Consider the following 10,833-nt stretch of genomic DNA (forward strand, 5'->3'; position numbering starts at 1 on the left):
TTGTTCCGCTTTTCCTATATTTGTTCAAAACTAAAACATACTGCAGTTAATCGATTATGCTTAGACTTAATCGATTAAACAATGCTAAGAGACAATCGATTATCCTAGTGGATAATCGATTATCCTAACACTCACACAACTTGATTCTTAGATTTCTTGAATAACAAGTTACTAATTACTGAATCTTTACACAGTTAATTGATTAATGAGATTACAAAAACAGTAAACATATTATAGCATGCAAATCATGTTAACACAATTTATCAACAAAGTAAAGACGGAAAAGTAAAGAGATTAGGGATTAGAAAGAGGTGCACAAGGAATTTTATCCTAGTTCGTTTGCGGTCCACTGCAAACTATATCTAGGCCTCCCCTTCTGATCTCAGGAGATTTTTCTTCAACTATTGCAATTGTGAGTTTTACAAACACATTACCAATTATAAAATCATAAAAACTAAGTCGATCTTTACTTAGCCCCTATGAGCTTGACAACCTAGGTTTGACCTAACTAAATCGCCTACTAGGATCTCTTATCCATTCGCGATCAGCCACAACCTTGGTATCGCTCGAACTAAGTCCTCTTAGCCTCTATGAAGATCACAAAGATCTCTCTCGTAGTGAAGCAATTCACAAAGAGATCAACTTCCTTGTTCGAACATAATATATTGAGTTGACTTGAGTACTTAATACTCGGATTCAACAAATCCTAATTCTTAATGAAATTAATGCAGTAGGTTTTCAAAAAATGATTCACACTCTTTTTAGAAAAATATTTTTCTCACAAATCTCTCAAAGAAATCAAGAATAACATGCAAGAAATTGATGAATAGAAAACTAGAGCCTAGATGCAATGATGTTAAATTCTAAGCCTAACTGTAAAGCAATCTATGAAAATGTATGCTCTCTAACATTTTTCGAAATATGCATGTTATGCCACATTGAGAAGAAATACAGAATTTATACTAAACCTACTGATACTGATATTAATCGATTATCCTTCCATTTAGTCGATTAATGGGCTATTAAAAATCAGTTTTCAGTTACGTCTTAATCGATTGAATGGTGGCTTAATCGATTAACATGCTAACAGAATCAGATCAGTTAGTAACAAAATTCTAGATAATGATTACATTAACTACTTAATCGATTATGCTCAGTTAAAAATGTTTGTCTTTGATGTAAGGAATATATGGTAAATTACCTGTATGATATGCACATGTTTTACATAGCTTTTCAAAATATATTACTTTTAATGCATGAAACTATGTATATGTATGCATGAGTCTATTTATCATAAGGTATCTAGATGATATGTTTCAATTTTAATCTTATTCTATATTAGCTCTTGTGAGACTTTTCACCTAAGTTTACTTAACCTAGACTCAAACTAAGGCACACATCTTAAGACTTCTAATTACAAGTAAACATAATTAAGTCTTGAATATACAGATGCAACCTATGAGTCTTTGGCGCGTTGTTTGTTGTACGATCTTCAAGCTTTCTTGTATTTGTGTTTGCTTCATCAAAACTTCGGTTAACTATAAATGTGCAGGTCTTGACTTTTTGCATTTTCATATATATGTCTAATTTTTTTATATTTTAAAATGAAAACTTTTAATGAGATAAGTGGTCGTGGGAAGATTATTTATTCTCATCTGCCTATTCCCAAGTGTTAGGCTTTTAAAAAAACGACGAGGCTGATGTAATTAAGGAAGATCGATGAGGGATACAATGTTTCATTTGCTATTGGAGAGGCAAGTAACAATGTGGGTCAAGATGCACATTTGAGTGAGGAAGTCAATACACAAGAAGTCACATCTAAGCAGGTAAGCAAGAAGATCGAAATAGAACCATACAATCAGGCAACCACCAAGGGCAATGAGATGATAGAGAATGAGTTATAGAGATTGAGTTGTGGGGATGAAGGAGAGAACTAAGATCTTTTATCCCTTAATCTTCCTATCTCTTTATATCGGACTAACTAGAGTTTGTCAATGAATGAAAAAAAACATTTTATATTAATTTTACATTATAAAAGTAATATATTAATATCCACTATCTAGATTTAACTAGGTGTGACGGATAATGATATACAAATTAGGAACGGATTCTGAAGGAGAAACACAAAGGGGTGGTTGGACCGTAGTGAGGAATAGAGAATGTGAAGTTTACGAGAATTTGATGAACTTTTATGTCACTGTCTTTTTGGAATAGCGTGGTTCAAAATGTATCACAAATAAATATGAATTTTATGGCTGCAATTTTATATAGTAGGAGTGGAAAAAATAGGAATAAGATAATATTAAAAAAAACAAAGGTGCATGTGCATATCCTAATGTATAATGTGACTGTGAAGGTTTCTGGAATACTTTGGGGAAACATATCCAGATTCAGGAAAGATTTGTTGAAGAAGATGGAACCATGTGGTGTTATGATAGAGTAAGATTCCTCTTCATTATTGGAGAACAATTATATTTTATTTTAAGATCAAAATTGTAATTTTAATATAAATTAATGGTCATAAATGTCATTAATTGCCATTAATGGAGAAGAGTCAGCCTCATTATGAAAGTGTTGGTCAAAGACTCCCTATCTCATGCCAATGAGATCCCACCAAATAATATAAAAAAGTTATTTACTATTTTTATGATTTTTTTAAGTAGGTGACATATAAAGTGAGATAGATGATCTTCATTCTAAGTCTCACGCTAAAATGAAGATCTTCTATCCATAGTGTCTCAGACAAAACAAAATATTGATTTAATTGAAAAAAGATATAAAAATATAAAATAATATTTTATATTATTTACTATAATTTGATAATAAGATTTCTATTTCTCATGTTGAGCCAAACTAAGTGCACTTTGGAGGTTGGGAATCCATGATCGTGTTGGGGAGATGAGGCAATTACTTAATAATTGATCGTTATGGAACACAGAGACTGGATTGCAGGCGGGAAGAGTAATTTTGAAGCTGGTTGATAGTAGGTGGGGTGTTGAAGAAGAAGATGATAATTTTGTCCAATAGTTCATGAAGTTCAAGAATATAATCTAATATAGAACACATCTAATTTTGTTGGGTTTCTAGTCTTTCATAGCGACCATAATTCTAGGAGTGCATTTTCTCCTCATGTTGAACCAGTAATTTTTTCTCATTCGTGATGATTATAATTCCATATTTCACCAATAAAATACATTTTTAATGATTTGATTTTGGGAAACCATATATTTATTTAATTATATAATTGTAATTTGAAATAAATTATTTGTAACAAACTTAAAATTGACTAAGCTTAAGTTTGGGAGTATGTTAAATATATTTGAATTGTTAGAGCATTATCTTGTTTATGATTTAATTAGTTTGATTTTATTTAAACTTATTTATAATTTAGGTTTATTTTGTGAGTTATTGTTTGTATTATTATTATCATCGTTTATAATCGTTTTGTTTATATAATAAATTGTTTGCCATATTCTGTTCTACATGGAATACTTTTGTTGAATGTGGTGGTAGACCATTTAAGGAGGTGAAGACATATGACTCTATGTAGGGTTTTCTTGGATACATGCTACTATACATAGATTTGGTTTTATGAGAAATGGGTTAGAAGATCAAATATGGTGTTAAATAGGGTGACCCTTTAGCTTATTTCCTTCTCATGTTGGCAGCTAGAGGGTAAATTGTTTGATGAAGCAAACCCTTCTATTATATACTTTTTGTGACAACAAGTTAGATGGTCTTGTTGAGGATATTTTTCTTTTGCAATATAGACGAAATTAATTCATTGGGGAGAAAACTATGGAGAATATCGCAAATGCTAAGGTCATTTTGCAGTGTTTTGAAATGTTATTAGGACTTGAGGTAATTTGCATAAGAGATGCTTGTATGGAGTGAATGTGCATATGAATCCTTCTTTGGACCAGGACTCTTCTATCTTACATTGTATGACATGTTCTTTATCTTTTGCTTACTTTGGGCTTCCGATGGATAAATAATCCTAGGAAAAGTAGTTGTTGGCAACCTATCATATAGACTCTTTTGAGAGGATGTTGGTTAGGTAGAAAGGAAAACATTTATTTCTTGTGAATTTTGTGTGGTGGTTGTGAGATCCGGATTACATGTCCTTATTTTTATCTTATTTTATATCATCATTCAATTAAAAAATCTTATTCAATTAAAAAAAATAAAAAATAATATTTTTACATTATTTTATAAAATTTGATTGACAATAAATATATGGACAAGCTTTTATTGGACATGGAATCCATGGTTGTGAGCATAAGACAAAATTGAATGGGTGAGGTGACATTCTTTGTACAAAGAAAGAAATAATAGAGATCCTATAGAAATATCCTACATATAAAAACTTAGATTGTTACATCCTACAAATAAAAACTTAGGGTGTGTTTAATTTGTTCATTTTCTATTTTTATTTTCAATGAAAATAAAAAATAATGATGCAAATGTTTGCATTGCTGTTTTCATTTCATATTTTGGAAACATGAACTTCATTTCCAGAAAGTTTGAAAATGAAAAAAAAAGTCATTTCCAATATTTTCAATAATGAGGAAATGTCATTTTATTGAAAATTTTAAACCTTTTTTGCTCCAATCAATTTAATATTTTTTGATGTTTTAATTTTTCCATTTTATTCCAAATATTTTGATATTTTTAAACCAAGTGACATTTATTTTACTTTCCAATTATACTTTTATTTATTACTCATCTTTTCACCATATGTTTATTCATTTCTTTCTTAATCTAGTTTTCAACGTGCATTAAATTTGACTATATAGTCAAATTGTATTGAATTTTATAACATTTAATAATTTCTTAAATTATGTGTATAACCTAAAATATCAAGATAAGCAAAATGAGGGGAGTGTATTTTTCAATTACTCTATCGACTAATTAACAAAACCTCAAAATCAACCAATGAGTGCATCCTTCATCTAGATCACCACACACATTCATAATAGAATTTATTTTTTATCTTTCAACATATCAATTTTCCTTTACCTCTCATATGGTATTGGTGAAATATTCAACAATGGGTATAATAATATTTAATTTTGGGATAAAAATTAACGCATCTTAAATTTAATGTAACCTTAATTAAATAATGAACACTTGTATGTTAGTATTTTATTTTAACTTTAACTTTTTTGGAGAACATTTATAACTGCATAATGCTCGTTATGACATTCATCGTGTCTTTGTGATAGCTAATGATCAACTTCAATAATTAAAGTTGTTTAATGTATTAATAACATAAAATTTGTTGAAATTATTGACTTAATACTATTTTAGTGATTAAAATTTAGAATTTAATTAATTACAAGAGTGTCATGGATTGTGAAGTTTAGATTCAATGATTTTTAAAAATGAAAATAAGAAATAGAAATAGAAAATATTTCTTGCAATCAAACACACCCTTAAATTGTTACAATTTATTATTGTTGGTGAAATGAGATGGAGATTTTTGTATAAGAGGGTGCCAATGAATATGATATATATTCATACTAAATTATTATACTTAGTTATAAGAAAATGATATGTGTCGCTTGTAACTAAATCATTAATAAATAAAATATTACTTTATGACATATTTACTTTAAGATTATCATGCTATATTGCATACCTTATGCTTTGTGTCTTTCTTCAATAGATAATAATACATTGGCAATAAATGTGGGTCTATGACAACTTTAGATATTGATATTGCCAAAATTATATTGTAATTATTACAATTGTGGTCATATGGAAAGTAAATATCCGTAATTATCTAAGCGTTAAAGTTTTCTAAATTTCTAAATCTCCTATCAAACTTATATTTCTATGAAATTTTACAAGATAATATTTAGGAAGTATAAGTAAAATCATCTTCAAAATATTTCAAGACAGTCAAGCTAACCTAATTACCTAACCATTATAATTTGTAAATTAATTAGTCAACATAATGCTATAAGCCGACCCAATTTCTTCCATTCCTTTGACTTTTACCTACTTTCAATTCTACCTTCTCCCTCCCCCATTATCAAGTTGAACAAAATTAATATATGTTATTCCCAATAATATTGTATACTAATAAAAATATGATATATCAATTAAAATTTTAAATATTATTATTTTTGTTTTGATTTATTGTTAGTAGTGTGTAACAAGATTTGTGATAACAAATCTTTATTTTTATTAACTTTTAAATTTATATAACTAGGTCTACCATGTGGTTAAAAAATAGACAAAGTACAATCATGTTAGAAGGGCTAAAATTTTGTACAAAGCTGACTGTACGAAAGAAAAAATGGCAAGTGTTAAATTTTCTTCTTCCCTTAAAATAATAAAGCCCAAAAATGTTGCTAACCCGAATTTAAGAATGTTAGTCAAACAACGGTAGGAGAAAAGGCAAAATTAAATGATGGAAAAAGGAGGGATTCAATTCGTGGAAAGGTCAAAAATAAATGCAAGGTTCGAACGTGACATTTATTTAATGTGATGGGTGATAACATGATAATATTACGAATGATATACATTACGAAATGATACTATTTATTAGAGATTAATTTATAAATGTCGTATATCACTTTTTTATGAGCAATAGAATTTAGTCCAAGGATATAAGATTTCTTTTTATTTTATTGAATGATTTATGAGTGCTAAGTCAAATACTCTGAATGAGAGCATGAGTAACTCTTTTACTCGCTTTTAATGGGGGAATTTTCTTAAATTTCGGTTGGGGAGTGTTATGAGAATCTGATTGGACCAGACAGTCCAACTGATTTGACCGCTTACCAAACTTGAAAAAGACTTTTGTTTGCAGTCTTAACTGGATGAGTATTGAACCGCGTTGAACCGGAGAAATTCCGGTATGAGCTTATTAAACTCGGTTCAACCACATTAACCCGAGAAGTAAACCAGACGGTTCAATTAAAAATTAAAAAAAATGGAACACCACTCAAATACTTTGTCCTACTCTGGTCCAAAAAAGATAAATGTATGTTACTTTAATATAATTATACATAATTATTAATCATATAAAACTTTATATTTTAAATACAATAATATATTTATAAATAAAAATTATTAATTATGTATAAAATCACTAGGTCAGACCGTACGGTTTAACCATTTAAACCGGTTAAACCTAATATGAGACCTCTTCCAATTCGATATCCGACTTAGATTTCACAACATTGGGATTTATACAATTGTACACAAATGAATTTTTTTAAATGATTAATTTAAATCAACACAAGTTTAATGTCATCTATTTACTATATAACAAAAAAATTATTAACACATCAGCTAGGGACACATGTCAACACCTCATACCAAGCTTACTCTTGTCACATTAGCTAGGGACACATGTCAACACCTCATGCAAATTTTCACTCCAAAAGCTCCTTATAACAAAGAGTTCAACTCCTCTCCAGTACTCGAATATAATGATGAGATTTTCTTGAAGAATTTTTATTTATTTTTTAATAGAAAATAACATGTAATCATCACCGTTAAAAAAAATTTGCCACATGTCTTAATCCTACCCAGTACTGGACTCTCCAATATTGGAGAGGATCCCACTATATAACAAAACTCTTGCCACATTAGCTAGGGACACATGTCAACACCTCATGCAAAGTTTTCTCTCCAAAAGCTCCTTATCTTATATTATACAACCTTACACACAAGATCAAAACTACCATTTGCTATTTGTTAAAAAATCTAAACATAATAACTTATTAAATAAATAACAAAGGAGAGACAAAACATTGCATTTTTTCTCACATTTGTTTCCGTTGCCGTTTCGTTAGGGTGTCTCTTCCTTTCTCAACATATCTACCATCTTCAACTCTCAAACTCACTCACAACTATAATTTTCTATTAATCTCACATGTATGATTTTCCATTCTTAATTTCTGTCTTTCTTGGTAAATATACTTTTTACTATTTCTCAAATTGTGTTCAACAAATTTATGATCTTCAACTCTCAAACCAACCCAGATGTATGATTTTATTTTTATACTCTTTCAATTTTTTTCATTTGTGGCAGATATAATTTCTTCTTCATATAAATTTCACATATTTTATTCAACAAATCTATCACTTCGACTCTCAAACTCACTCACATATATGATTTTCTATTCTTTTAATTAGTGTCTTTGTTAGTAGATATACTTTATACTATTTCTCAAATTGTGTTCAAAAAATTTATGATCTTCAACTCTCAAACCAACTTAGAGGTATGATTTTATTTTTATACTCTTTCAATTTTTTTCATTTGTGGTAGATATAATTTCTTCATCATATAAATTTCACATATTTTATTCAACAAATCTATCAAACTCACTCACCAGTATGATTTTCTATTCTTTTAATTACTGTCTTTGTTGGTAGATATACTTTATACTATTTCTCAAATTGTGCTCAATGAAAGTGCAAAGTGTCAAGGATCGCACTAGCAATGTTTTGCCTATGTTTTGATGAATAAAAGGTTTTATTAAAGCTTGAAGATGGCTCAACAATCAACATGCCTAGAGCTCATTGGTCATATCTAGACTAGGTTATATAAAAAGAGTCATTATTCTAAGTAGTCTGGGATGTGTGCCTTAGTAAGTGAATATAGGTGAGGTAAACCTAGATGCAAGTCTCTCAAGCCATTATAATTGTCATATAACATTCATGAGACACATCATCTAGTTAAATGTATGTTCATGCATTAATCATACATGTTATATGTGCATATTGGGCATAATATAATTGCTAAAACATGTATAGAAGTTAAGCATAACATATGAGTAGTTTTCCTTTTGACTCACGTGTTTTAATATGCTGGTTAATCGATTAACGTGGTGGCTTAATCGATTAACTCAACTGTTTTTTTGTTATATCAGTTTTTCTGTTACAACTGGTTTCTGTTTTAATCATGTCACACTGGTTAATCGATTAACATGGTAACTTAATCGATTAACAGGTCAGTTTTATGTTATAACTGTTTTCTGTTTTAACTGCTTAACTGATTGCAACAATTTGAAGTGTCAAAACTCTTTGTATAAGTTTAGGTAATTTGTAGAAAAGTGTAGCATTGCATACTATTGTTTAGGATTGATTAGAGAACATATTTTCGTGATTTACTTTCTATTTTGTAGAGAGAAATGCATGTGTGAGGAAAACAGATTAACATGCCATATTAACGTTGATTCATTGATTTGCATGCTGTTTTTTTATGCTTAATCTCATCCTTTTCTTGCTCACATGTTCATGCATTCTTGATAGAGATTCTTAGAGAGATATTGTGTTTACTGTTTTTGATTAACTCACATATGCATGATGGCTTGAATGAATTATGAGTGAGTTAGTCTTAAGGTTTTTCATTGTTATATTTTGAGCATTATTATGCTTATTAAACCTTGCTGTTGTAATCTGTTTTTGTGTGTATTGGATTGGTCTCTTGGTGTCTTACCACCACAGAGATAGAGTGATTCTTTACCAAGACTAAGAGGTCTTAAATTGAGAATGAGAATCTTGGCTGGGGCTGATTCGCAAGAAAGGTTTTCTCAGGCGATAGGTAGAGTCAAACTAAGGATTAGATGTTCTAGGATTTCAAGAAAGAAGCGTCATGAGTCTTGTAAATTGAATTGGTGTATGTGATTATACTTTTATTCAATATAGTGAAAAATAAAATCTCCCAAGATCAGAAGGGGAGGCTTGGATGTAGCTTGCAGTGGACCACAAACGAACTAGGATTAAAATCTATCTGTGCACACTGTTCTCTCTTAATCTCCTTTACATTTCTTGTTGTTTTAATGCAAGTTAGAAGCTGATATTTTTGCATGCTTATACCCTGCCATATACTTGTTAATATTGCATAAAAATATATGTTGTATCTTTGCTTATTTGTTAATAAATAATTGTGCAATTAGCTACTCTGATCATTCTGTTTTTGTTGTATGTTAATTGATTAAGCCCACTGGTTAATCGATTAACTGGGCTGTTTCCAAAACTAGGTTTTGGTGTGAGAAGCGGTGATTGATAACCTCTACACTTACTCAACCCCCTTCTAGGTGTGCTTAGGCCACTGATACCTAACAAGTGATATTAGAGCTAGTACGATGTGCTAGCTCTACTGTATTTGCGTGATCCTTAGGGAATTAAAATGGGTTCCACCAACCCCTTTGGTGGTGATGGCGCATCCATTAACCGCCCTCCCGTATTCAGTGGCGAGGGATACACCTATTGGAAAGTCCGAATGAATATTTTTATAGAGGCCACTGATTCAGACATTTGAGAATCTGTGATCAGTGGACCATTCGTCCCACTTCACTTAGTGGATGACGAACTGAAAGAAAAGCCTAAAAGCTTATGGACCGATGAGGAGCGTAAGAAGGTTCAGTATAACCTCCGCGCCAAAAATATAATTACCTCGACCCAATCATACGACGAAGTCTTTCGGGTATCTCAATGTCAAAGTGCCAAGGAAATGTGAGACACTTTACAAGTGACTCACGAGGGCACTAGCGAGGTCAACCACACCAGGATGAATGCGCTAAGACATGAATACGAATTATTTCGTATGTTACCGAGTGAATCAATTTGTGATATGCAAAAGCAATTCAGTCATATTATTAATCATCTTATTGTTCTAAATAAAATGTTTACCAGAGGAGAACTCACTAATAAAGTTTTACACTAACTTGATAGGAGATGGCAACCTAAAGTGACGGCNTTACCGAGTGAATCAATTTGTGATATGCAAAAGCAATTCACTCATATTATTAATCATCTTATTGTTCTAGATAAAATGTTTACCAGAGGAGAACTCACTAATAAAGTTTT

Source organism: Lupinus angustifolius, chromosome LG08, assembly GCF_001865875.1.
Source record: "Lupinus angustifolius cultivar Tanjil chromosome LG08, LupAngTanjil_v1.0, whole genome shotgun sequence".
Lineage (NCBI taxonomy): Eukaryota > Viridiplantae > Streptophyta > Magnoliopsida > Fabales > Fabaceae > Lupinus > Lupinus angustifolius.